This window comes from Sapajus apella, unplaced genomic scaffold (genome assembly GCF_009761245.1).
Source record: "Sapajus apella isolate SASKATOON/1434 unplaced genomic scaffold, GSC_monkey_1.0 scaffold1, whole genome shotgun sequence".
Classification (NCBI taxonomy): domain Eukaryota; kingdom Metazoa; phylum Chordata; class Mammalia; order Primates; family Cebidae; genus Sapajus; species Sapajus apella.
The window spans coordinates 7,097,784-7,109,349 of NW_022436941.1; the positions used below are offsets into that span (position 1 = coordinate 7,097,784).

The 11,566-nt window shown below is 40.0% G+C and overlaps 1 pseudogene; it reads left to right on the plus strand.

Moving 5' to 3' along the window:
* The first annotated feature begins 5,697 nt into the window (after positions 1-5,697).
* LOC116533048 lies at positions 5,698-6,129 on the plus strand (annotated as a pseudogene).
* Positions 6,130-11,566: the final 5,437 nt, after the last annotated feature.

Consider the following 11,566-nt stretch of genomic DNA (forward strand, 5'->3'; position numbering starts at 1 on the left):
TACCAAGTATATACATGTTCAGCACAGCTGCCTAATCTAGGGTTCTCAGTAAGGTCTCAATATGTAGCATGGCTGAGTTGAGTCATGCAACCACTTTTTAGCCTGGCTTCCCTTGTATGTGTGGGTGAGATGGGCTCAGGCACAGGAGTCAGGCACAGGAACACTGACTTGCTCATATGGGTATCATTTCATATGGGGGAGATACTATCAGCTACGCCTTGATATTTTCTCAGCTAATAGTAAGCAGGATCACTCAGCATTCTGGAGAAGGTAAATGTCATAAGGACGGTCTGATGTGGTAACATTGTTTTTAGCTGGCTGGACCTGGACTCTGGCACTCTTGAGACAACAAGAGAATGCTGCTGAGGGGTGACTGTCCTTTCAAGCTTTAAACTCAAGAATGACAAAAGTGCCAACAAAATTCCTGATCCAGACCCTGCCCTCTTGTTTTTCCTAAATGGGGTCTCCCTAGTTTCAACAAATGGAAATCCACCTGATGCCAAACATAAGGTAAATTGCTCTTTTCATGTGACTGACTGTGGTTTTGGAGTCATGAAGACAGCTTTGGTCCCACACACCCCACCCTCTTTCAAATATTATAAAAAGCATTGTTATTAACAACCCCTTATATTGGTGTAGAGCTTCATCCTTTTCAAACCTCCTCATCCATCATGTTTTATTACCACCTTCCACACTCCTGCGAGTACCCTCACATGGTCCAGGCCAACTCACCCAGAGGCGAGAAAATTTTATAAAAGATAGGAGTGAGGTAGAGGCAAGACTTTGAAGGTTGGTTATCTCTATGATTAACAATGTAAAAGTGTGGCATGTGTATCTGAAAGACATTCCTCTCCTAAACAAAACAAATCACAGATCTGAGGAGTGGGTGGCTCCTGGAGAACACATCTCCGTGTAGAACTGTTATTTACTGACAGAATAATACTGCATCCTGGTAATAAGCCATTTTCCCCATCACTGCACAGAACTAACCAACCTCCAACCTGCATCTAAGTTTTCATCTCTGGGTCTAGTTTCAGCTTTTTTTCTGCCACAGTCAACACAGTGAAACTTACCATATTTCTAAATACCTTTTAATAATGGTATTCTAAATTTTATATGAAAATGGAAAGAACTGAGAAGAGCTAAAACAATTTTTTTTAAAAGAAGAACAATGATGGAGGGCTTACACTCCCTGATTGAAAGGCTTACTATAAAGCTACAGTAATCACGATGGTGTGGCATTGGCATAAATATGGACACATAGATTAATGAAATGGAATAGGGTCCAGAAATCATCCCTTACATAGGTGGTCAATTGATTTTCAACAAAGTTGCCAAAGTAATTTGATGGAGAAAGAGTCGTCTTTTCAACAAATGGTGCTGGAGCTCCTGGATGCTCATAAGGAAAATAATGGACCTCAGCTTTTACTTCATGCCATGCAAAAAATCAACTCGAAATGGATGATAAACCTAAATGTAAATGCCAAAACTATAAAACCTCCAGAAAAATTAGGAGAAAAATCATCATGACTTTAGGATAGGCAAAGATTCTTAGGACACAGAAGCCAAGAACCAGAAATGATAAAACTAATAAATTTGACTTCATGAAATTAAACTATGTTCTTTTAAAGACTCTGTTAATGAACAAGCTACAGATTGAGGGAATATTTTTTCTTTGTGAGATGGCGTCTCTTGTCACCCAGGCTGGAGTGTAATGGCACAATCTCAGCTCACTGCAACTTCTGCCTCCCGTATTCAAACTATTCTCCTGCCTCAGCCTCCTAAGTAGCTGGGATTACAGGCACCTGCCACCTGCCACCATTCCCAGCTAATTTTTGCACATTTAGTAGAGACAGGATTTTGCCATGTTGGCTTGGCTGGTCTTGAACTCCTGACCTCAGGTTATCCACCTGCCTCGGCCTCCCAAAGTGCTGGGATTACAGGCATGAGCCACCATGCCTGGCCAAGAGAATATATTTTCAATATGTATTTCTGACAAAGAGTTTGTATTTAGAATGTAGAATATTCACAACTCAATAATGCAAAGACAATCCCATTTTAAAAATGGGCAAAAGGGTGATGTCAAGAAAGTGACTGACTGCAAACTCCTAGTGCTCTTCCCCTCCCCCACCAGGAAAACACAAAACAATTAATAAATACCTATATTTCAACCAAAATAACTAAAGGAGAGCTCTGGAGAACAGCAAAGAAGCAGCAGAAATCTTGTAGAGCACAGAAATCCAGGATGGTCATATAGGGAAGGGAAGGAAACACCTTGCCTCTGCCACCTGGTCTCCTCAGTTGAGATCATCTTGACACCAAGAGGGACTCCTTTCTGCAGGGAAAAGATAAACAAGAGGATATCGGCAGCTTCTGTCACCTCCACAGATACCTGCAGTCTTTGCTACCAAAGACTCTTATAGGCTCTAAGCCCAGCTGAGAGAGCTCTCCCAGGGCCACATGCTGAGTTACCCACAGAGAGGGAGCCAACACTATTCTCCCAACTTCCACTGTGTCCCATGATGTGACTGCACTGTGCCATATTGGAGTGGGAGCCACTGCTGGGGTGTGTCCTGCTCTAGGGCAAGTAGCCATTGTACCACTCCATCCTTGAGGATGGCACAGCCTGTCCACCTTTGCTATGACTGCAACATGCCCACCTGGCAGTATACCGTCCCTGAGCTAAGCTGTTGCTATGCCCTAAGCCCGAGGGCCAAGCTGCCATGGAGCTGCTCCATTCCCCTAGCCCAGTTGCTGATGCCCTTTTAGGGATGAGCTGAAGTGGTTCCCCAGCCAGTGTGGACCTCAGGCCTCCAGCACATTGGAGTAGTTGGGCTCCTCAGTGCCGGAGCTGGCATGATGGCCCATCCCCCAGGGATGAAAAGTTTTCACTGATCCATGTAGCCATACTCCCTGGGGCTAAGCAGATGCATGACCTTGTTTCCCAGGGAATCAGAGCCTTGGCTGAGCAGTTCCACTCTGCCCTCCAGGCTGAACAGCCACAGTGCCCTGCCTACCTGGAATTGGACTAGCAGCCCCATCGTCTGAGCTGCTGAGGCACCTCACCTCTCTGAGGAGTGGAGTCATTGCTGAGCTGCTTCCTTCCTGCTGGTTCATAAGCCACAGTGATAGCTTGCCACTTTTGGGTCCTTGCTGCTCCTGCACCCGGCTTCACAGAGCCTGGGATACTGCCATGTCTCACTACCCCAGAGCCCAGAGTCACCACTGTGTGGTATCTCATCACCCAAAGGCCAAGCTGCCAATGTGCCATATAAATTCTGGGTCCCAAATTACAGCTATGTTCTGCTCCCTAAGGCCTGAGCCTTTGGAATAACTCTTCTTCTCCAGAGCCATGCTATTGCTACCCTCCTGTACTGGGGTCAGAACCACAGCCATATCCCAGCCTCCTGGGCCCAAGTATCTAGACTGTAACTCAGAGCAAAGATCCTGGCTTAATGGAATAACTGCATCCACTTGTGCCTCAAAGTGAAGCTGTACATCACATCCCAGATGCTACACTATTTTCACAAGATCCTAAACTCAGACCCAGGCTCCACAGCTGCTCTGTGCATCTGTACATTAGATCCCAGTGCTGCTGCAGCTGCCAGTGTACCCTGTGAGACCCAACACCAAGAGAAATCACCTCAGCTGTGACTCCTAACTGGGGAAGACGAGAACAGGAGGATCACTAAAGCCTGTGACCTAATACATATGTAGCCACCATCACTGTCACAAACTTCTGTAGCCGAGACCACTGAGGCACTTGCAGTCATCACTGATATTGATTACAACTGAAGAAGCTACATGGAGTCTACATCCCTTTGTCAACATGAAACCAGAGCCACCATAGCCTGCCCAACCAAAACCTCCAGGCACATCTGCAGATGAAAGTCTTGCCCTCTTAAATCCACTCTGTAAAGCTTGGGAGAGCTGATTGTACCACCAGATGTGCAGACATCTATTCAGGGACACAGAAACATGAAAAAGCAAGGAAACATGACACCACCAAAGGAGAACAATAATTCTCCATTAACTGACCCCAAATAAATGAAAATTTATGAGTTGTCTGAAAGAGAATTCAACATAATGATCTTAAGAAGATGCCAGTGAGACATAAGGGAGTATAAACAGACAACTTAATGAAATCAGGAAAAGAATTCATGGTCTGAATGAGAAATTCAACAAAGAGGTGTCATTAAAAAGAACCAAACAGAAATCGTGGTGCTGAAGAATTCAATTGATAAAATAAAAAGCATACAATAAAGCAGTGGTCCCCAACCTTTTTGGCACCAGGGACTAGTTTCATGAAAGAGAATTCTTCCACAGACTAGGTGGTGGGGGGATGGCTTTGGGATGACAGTTCCACCTTAGATCATCAGTCACTAGTTAGCTTTTCATTGAGCCCTCACATGTGCAGTTCACAATAGGGTTCACACTCTTATGAGAATCTATTGCCCCTGCTGATCTGACAGGAGGTGGAACTCAGGAAGTAGTGCTCACTCACCTCCTGCTGTATGGCCTGGTTCCTAATAGGTCATGGACTGGTACCAGTACACAACCCAGGGGTTGGGGACCTCTGCAACAGAGAGCTTCAACAGCAGATTAGATCAAGCAGAAGAAACAATCTATGAACTTGAAGATAGGTCTTTTGAAATCACTGAGTCAGAGAAGAAAAAAGAATGAAAAACAGTGAAGACAGTCTATGGTACTTATGAGATACAGTTAAGTAAACAAGTATTTGCATTATGGGAATTACAGAAGCAGAAGAGACAGAGAAAGGGATACAAAACTTATTTAATAAAATAATTGCTGAAAACTCCTCAAGTTTTCAGAGAGATGTGGACATCCAGATTCATGATTCCAAATAGATACAACCCAAAGAGGTCCTCTCCAAGGCACATTATAATCAAATTGTCAAAAGTTAAAGACAAAGGGAGAATTTTAAAAGCAGCAAGAGGAAGGCACCAAGTCACATATAAGGGAACCTGCATTAAACTATCACTATATTTCTCAGCAGAAACCTTACAGGCCAGAAGAGACTGGGATGACCTATTCAAAGTGCTGAAAGAAAAAAAACCTGACAGTCAAGAATACTATACCCAACAAAGCTGTCCTTCAGAAATGAAGGGGAAGTAAAGTCTTTCCCAAATAAGGAAAAGCCGAAGGAATTCATCACCACTAGTACTACCTTATAAGAAATGCTTAAGGGGGGTTCTTAAAGTGGAAATAAAAGGACGATAATTACCATCATGAATATATATGAAAGTATAAAACTCACTGGTAGAGGTAAATAGACAGTCAGATCCAGAAAACTATAATACTGGTGGTGTATAAATCGTACAAAATTTCTATTATAAAAGCTAAAAGTCAAAAATAAATAAAGCTACAATGAGTTGTTAAAGAATATACAATACAAAAAGATGTAAATTGTGGCATCAAAAACAAATTGTTGTAGGTGGAGGATAAAGAAATGGGTAAAAGATATTTGAGCAATTGTTTCACACACAGTAAATATGTGAGTGGCGAATAAGCACACAAAAAGATGTTCAACAGAATTAATCAGTAAGAAAATGTAAATTAAAACCAGAAGGAAGAAAAACTGGTTTCAAATTCTGGCCAGTGGCAGGCAAAGAGTAGGCACTGGTGGCTGCTATATGAAGTCTGCTTATCTGGGAATGCCCACTTCTTGTTCAGTGGATGATGGCATTTGAGCCAATGCCAAAAAAGGGTCAGTATAGCATTTTTGGGGGCAGACTCCAATGTGTCAGGCCTAAAACAAAAGTATAAAAAACTTCTATTAATATATCATCCAGATTAACAAAGTACAGATGTGCCACCAGGAATAGTGGAGGACTGTATATAGAAGTTCATTGGAATTGATTAGGCTTGGAAAATTCTAGGAAATGAAGAGGAAAAAAAGAGAATGGCCCTCAGCGGCATGAAGACGATCTAAGAAATATAGAACCAGTAGATGCTCAAGTATATCTTGAAAAAGTGTCTTGGAAAAAAGATGATGACTGTTTTTCCCTGAGTTGCCAATCTGGTAGAAAACACAGTATTTCCAAGGATGAAGCAGAAGTTAGCCCATTTTCTTGTGATACATGTTCACTATAGAACTTCTTAATTATTGCTAAAACTCTTCACTACTTGGAATCCTTGTCCTGTGTATTTGAACATGGTGAGGAGGGGCCATTTGAGCCTTGTTCACTCAAGGAATTAGATTCTATTTTTGTTAGCCCTATCATTTGCAATGAAAATATGATCGTGAAGCAAATCCCACCTCAGATTAATGGAAAACTAATTTAGTTATTTACGTGTATTGATAGTTTGTATTTACAGGTTGCCAGAAAAAGAACTTGAATTACAAGTTATAGTTAGTGCATTCCAAAGGACTTTTTAATAATTTCATTTTCTCCTTGATAAAAAATGAGAATTTTCTTCTTCCTAATATAAGCATCTCCTTTTTTAGTACGTAACAGTATCATTACATTCCTTTATCATTACTACCTTTCTAATCTAACAAATGATGTTTCTTGTTGCTAAAGTTGTAGGCCTAGTTATTACACCTATCTCAAATTGTATGGTCATTAAACTTAAAATCTTTGTGGACACATGCGAGGCCAGTTCTCTGATAATGAAACTTGAATATGAATATGGATATTCATGAGGCTACTGCAAAGTTCATAAAGAACGTGAAGTGGCAACTCTAGAAAGAAAAACAGCTTTAGAGTCTGAAGACTTGGCTCCAGTCATGTCCTGGATTTCAAAGGCTCATGAATATTGCCATCTTCAACTTTAAATGTGATTTAGGAAATAGGAGCTTTATAAAAATAATAGAAAATTGGCATATGATTTTTCAGGGTATTAAGATATAGTATTAATGCCTATATTTATAAATAAGGAACTATTGCATTGCTGGTATGATGAAATGGACTTTTATAATGTGTTATTATTGGCTATAACAGACTGTAAACCCCTTAAAGATTTATTTTTCTATGTATTTAATATTCTGTGTACAGTTTGAGTAAGAACTCACTTAAATAACTTTAAGGGATCCTTTATGGAATCACTGAAACTTTTTACTTCAAATGTGTGTACTAAGCATGTAAGTTAGCAGCTTTTCCTTAGGTCCGATTCTTAGCATTATCAGATTGGATCTGTAAGTAAGAATAGTTACTACTCTGACTTGTAAATGTAGCCGAAGTATGAGAGATATCCAAAAACAGTAGATTACTTTCACTATACCTATAAAACCAAAAATTCAAAAGTGAGGCAGTCATCCAGGTTTTCTCCCCAAAATATTTTTATATCTATCATAAAATTAAATAACTTATTTTGGATTACATTTTATTTATGTATTTTGAACTAATATAGCTTATAGAATATATGTTGCTTATTCTTTACATTTAACAATTAAAAGGAACTAAAACTGAACAGAAAATAGTTTCTTGGTAAGTACATGCTTTCAATGGCAGCAATAAATTTACTTGAATAGGAGATAGTAATCGAGTCAAAAGAGTAAATGCCTGCTAATTATCTGAAAATCTGTGGCCATTAGGGCTGTCACATAGAAATCCAAAATCACTCAGAGGCCAAATCTGTAAATTCAAAATGTGGTGGAAGACAATGAATGAAAATGATATTATGACATCATCATATTTCCCTTTTTCTATTTTCTTTTTCCCTTTTCTCCCTGTCAGATAATTAAATGCTTTCTCTTTATTTGTCAATCAAGAATAAAATTTTCTACATTAAAATAAGATGTTAGAAAATGAACTTGCATGAGTATATGTATTTAAACTCTAAAGTTTGGAATTCAGACATTATACAAGAAATTATATGTGTATGGTATGTGAAGATATATGCATGGATAAAAATAAAGCCACAAAGAGAGACCACCACATATTCTTCAGAATAGCTACAATGAAAAGAAAACTGGCTGGGCACAGTGGTTCATGCCTGTAATCCTAGCACTTCGGGAGGCCGAGGCGGGTGGATCATGAGATCAGGAGTTCGAGACTAGCCTGGCCAAATCATGAAATCCTGTCTCTACTAAAAATACAAAAAATTGCTGGGCATGATGGCTCGCACACCACTCGGGAGGCTGAGGCAAGAGAATCGCTTGAACCTGGGAGGCAGAGGTTGTGGTGAGCTGAGATTGCACTACTGCACTCCAGCCTGGGTGACAGGTGAGACTCCATCTCAAAAAAAAAATTATACACACACACACACACACACACACACACACGCACACACACACCCCATGTTGGAGAAGATATGGAACAACTGGAATTGTAATACCTTGTTGGTGAGAATGTACAAGGATATGACCACTTTGTGAAACAGTTGGGTGGTTTCTTATAAAGTTAAAAATACACAACAATTTCACTTCTAGGTATTTGCCCAAGTGAAATGAACACATGTTTACTCTAAAAGATACACATGAAAGTTTATAGCAGCTTTATTCATAACAGTTAAAAACTGGCAACAATCCAAATGTCCATCTGCAGGTAAATGAATAGACAGTATTGTGTATCCACATGATGGAATCTACTTGGGATTAAAAAGGAATGAACTCCTGATAGAGGTAATGACATGGACGACACTTAAAAACATTACACTGAATGACAGAAGCTAGACATAAAAGAATAGGAACTGTCATGTTTCATTTATCTGAACCTCTGGGAAAGACAAATCTAATCTATGGCCACAGAAAGCAGATTATTGTTTGCCCTGAGGTTGGTGGGATTGACTGGGATGGGGCACCAGGGAACATTTGACTGTGATGGAAACTTTCTATATTTTGATTGCAGTTGGTGGTTACATGAGAGTGAAAATTTATCAAACTCCATCAACATGCTTAAGATATGTACATTTTATTTCATGTAAATTAGACCCAAATAAAGTTAACTTCTAAAAAACAAAATAGTGCCAATCAAATTTAAAACAGCATATTTCTGCCATCCTAATTAAATACTAGTATTGTCCTGGAGAAAGAAAATGTTTTTCTCACAGGCCTCTTTTGAAGTTCTAAAATTAGGACCCTATGAGGAGTATAAGGGCTCTTTTTGTTGCTGTACAGTATTCCATTGTATGCATATACCGGTTTGCTTATCTAGTCCACTGTTGGATTTTTAACTGTTCAAACTAGTTAAAGGTTGGAAATAGTCAATTCATATTCGGATTGTTTCCGACCTTTAACAAGTTTGAGTAGTTGTCTGTGATGATGAAACCCCAGATTTTTGCTCTGTGGTGGGAGTCAGAAGAAATGGTTTATAGGCCAGAAGGTGCTGCCTGACGGGTCATTCTGGCTCAGAACAGACTCTGATCTTTAGGAACCAGATAAACGATTTGCCAAAAGTCCAACTGGCCATTGGCCAAGGGACAGACACTTAGACTGAATGAAAATACTGAGTGGAGGCTATTATTCCAATTCAGTAATTTAAGAAATGTTCTGTCTAAAGTTTCCTTGTTAAAAAGTGGAATTTGTTTCTGCGATTCATAAAAGTTAATTTTGGGAATGATTTCCATCTAATGATAAGAGACTATTGTTTTGCTCACTCCCGTGTTCCCAATGCCTAATGTACCTGGCACACAGTGGGCTCTTAAATATTTTTTAAATGACTGTATGAATTTATGAAGTCAGGATGCAAGTAATGAATATGGTTTTTCCAATGTATTAGTCAAGATAAAATAAGTTATACTACAGTGACAAACACCCTCCAAATCTCCGTGTGGTGAAATAACAAAAGTGAGTATCTTTCACACAGAAGTAGTTCCACAGTCCTGCCTGACTGCAGGGAAGCTGAAAACAGTTTTATCATGTTCCCAGAAAAGGAGGGGTATGAAATGAGATTTGGCAAACACATAGCATTATTTCTGCCATTTTAAGTCTTGAATAGGTTAGGTTTATATAAGATTATATATATATATATATATATATATATATGTATATATAAATAATGAGGCATATCTCTGCTGATGGTCTGTGGTTTTGGGGAAATGAGCCTGCGTGAATGAACACAACTCTTCCTGATGGTCTGCATCAGATGCTGTGCTCACTTGTGCTTTTATACTTTTGCTTGTGCAGTTTCTTCCATCTGGAATGCCTTCCATTTTCTTGCAGAATGAGCTAAAAATCGGATCCATTCTTAGACACTCAGTCAAGTGTTACTTCTTCCAACGATCCGTCCACAGTACATGGCCTGATTAACTGCACATGCATTTGGACACTTTAATGGCACTTGAACCGACACTTATTTGTCAATGATCACATGATTTCTAGTAGTGCTGCACATCTAAGTATTCTTTCTTGAACTCTTAAAGAGTTGGCGATGCTTTCTTCTGGTCTTTCACTCAGCTGAGGACGAAGCACAATGGCAATACTCAATAAATGTGTGTTTTCAATAAACATCGGTTGGACGAGCCACAGGCTGGGAAGTCCGCACTCTGTGGAGCTGAGTGGGGAAAGCAAAACAGCCCAGGTTTAGCAGGTGTGGGCTGCATGAGAGCCTCCTTTCTATTCTTCAAAATGTTTGGGATTTCGCAGGCATTTCACAATGTGAAGTAGGGTGGGCATTTACTTACCCGTTACACAGCTCCCAGTTCTCATTAAGCAATATCAAACAGGTGAGTCCTGAAAAACAGAGGATCCTGTGGACTGTGGCTGCTTGTCCTTTGAGATGTTAAAGAGCTCTGGCCTAGGTCCCTTAATTACCAGGCTAAGTGAAGTTAATCTGCCCTCTTTCCCCTAAGTCTGTACTGAAGCATAATGAACAAAAGGCTTAATCACTATGGTATCAAGATATTCCTTTCTGTCAGTGCAAATGTTCTTGGGTTTGTAATGTGAACATGATGCACTCATTTGGAGCCATTGTTCTCTCTAAATGAGAAAATGCAAATGAAGCACTCAGGGTACTATGCCATAACTTGCTGCATAAAATTCTTGACATCAACATGAAGCTACTTAGCATAATTTTCCTGTTAATAAACTGCCAATTTAGTCATTTAGATTTCAGCTTCTAAAGACTGCAACAGCATCAAGCTGGATTTTTTTCTCCCTGTATATGCCTGAGTTTGTTATTTTGATGTTTATGTTAAAACATAAGAAATTGGAGTTTATGCAATTATTTGGAGATCTTCTATCCTAATTTGTTTGCTTTCATAATTTAGGGAATCTGCACATTTGAAAGACAAAAACAATTTTTCAGAGCATTTTCTTCAGTTCAGAACAAAATTTTCAATGACTGAGGAACATTTTGAAGATTTGACTGAGTAGCGTCTATGTGGAAGGGGCTGAACCAGGAAGCCATGGCTGCCCTGACCCCAGGCTGAGATCCTAAAGCGATGAGGAAATTCAAGGGCATAAGGTTTGTCTGGGGGACTCAGCAAGTGCATAAGCCTCATTTCTGGAGCTCATTGCCTTCCTGGCTGAGCTCCAGCCACGTCAGCCTCCCTGTCGGTTCTTAGCCTCTTCATTGAAGGAAAATCCACTGTTGCCCACTGTGTGCCAATCATGAGATGTTGCTGCGGTAATACATACCCCAATGGAGGAGACAGGCATGAC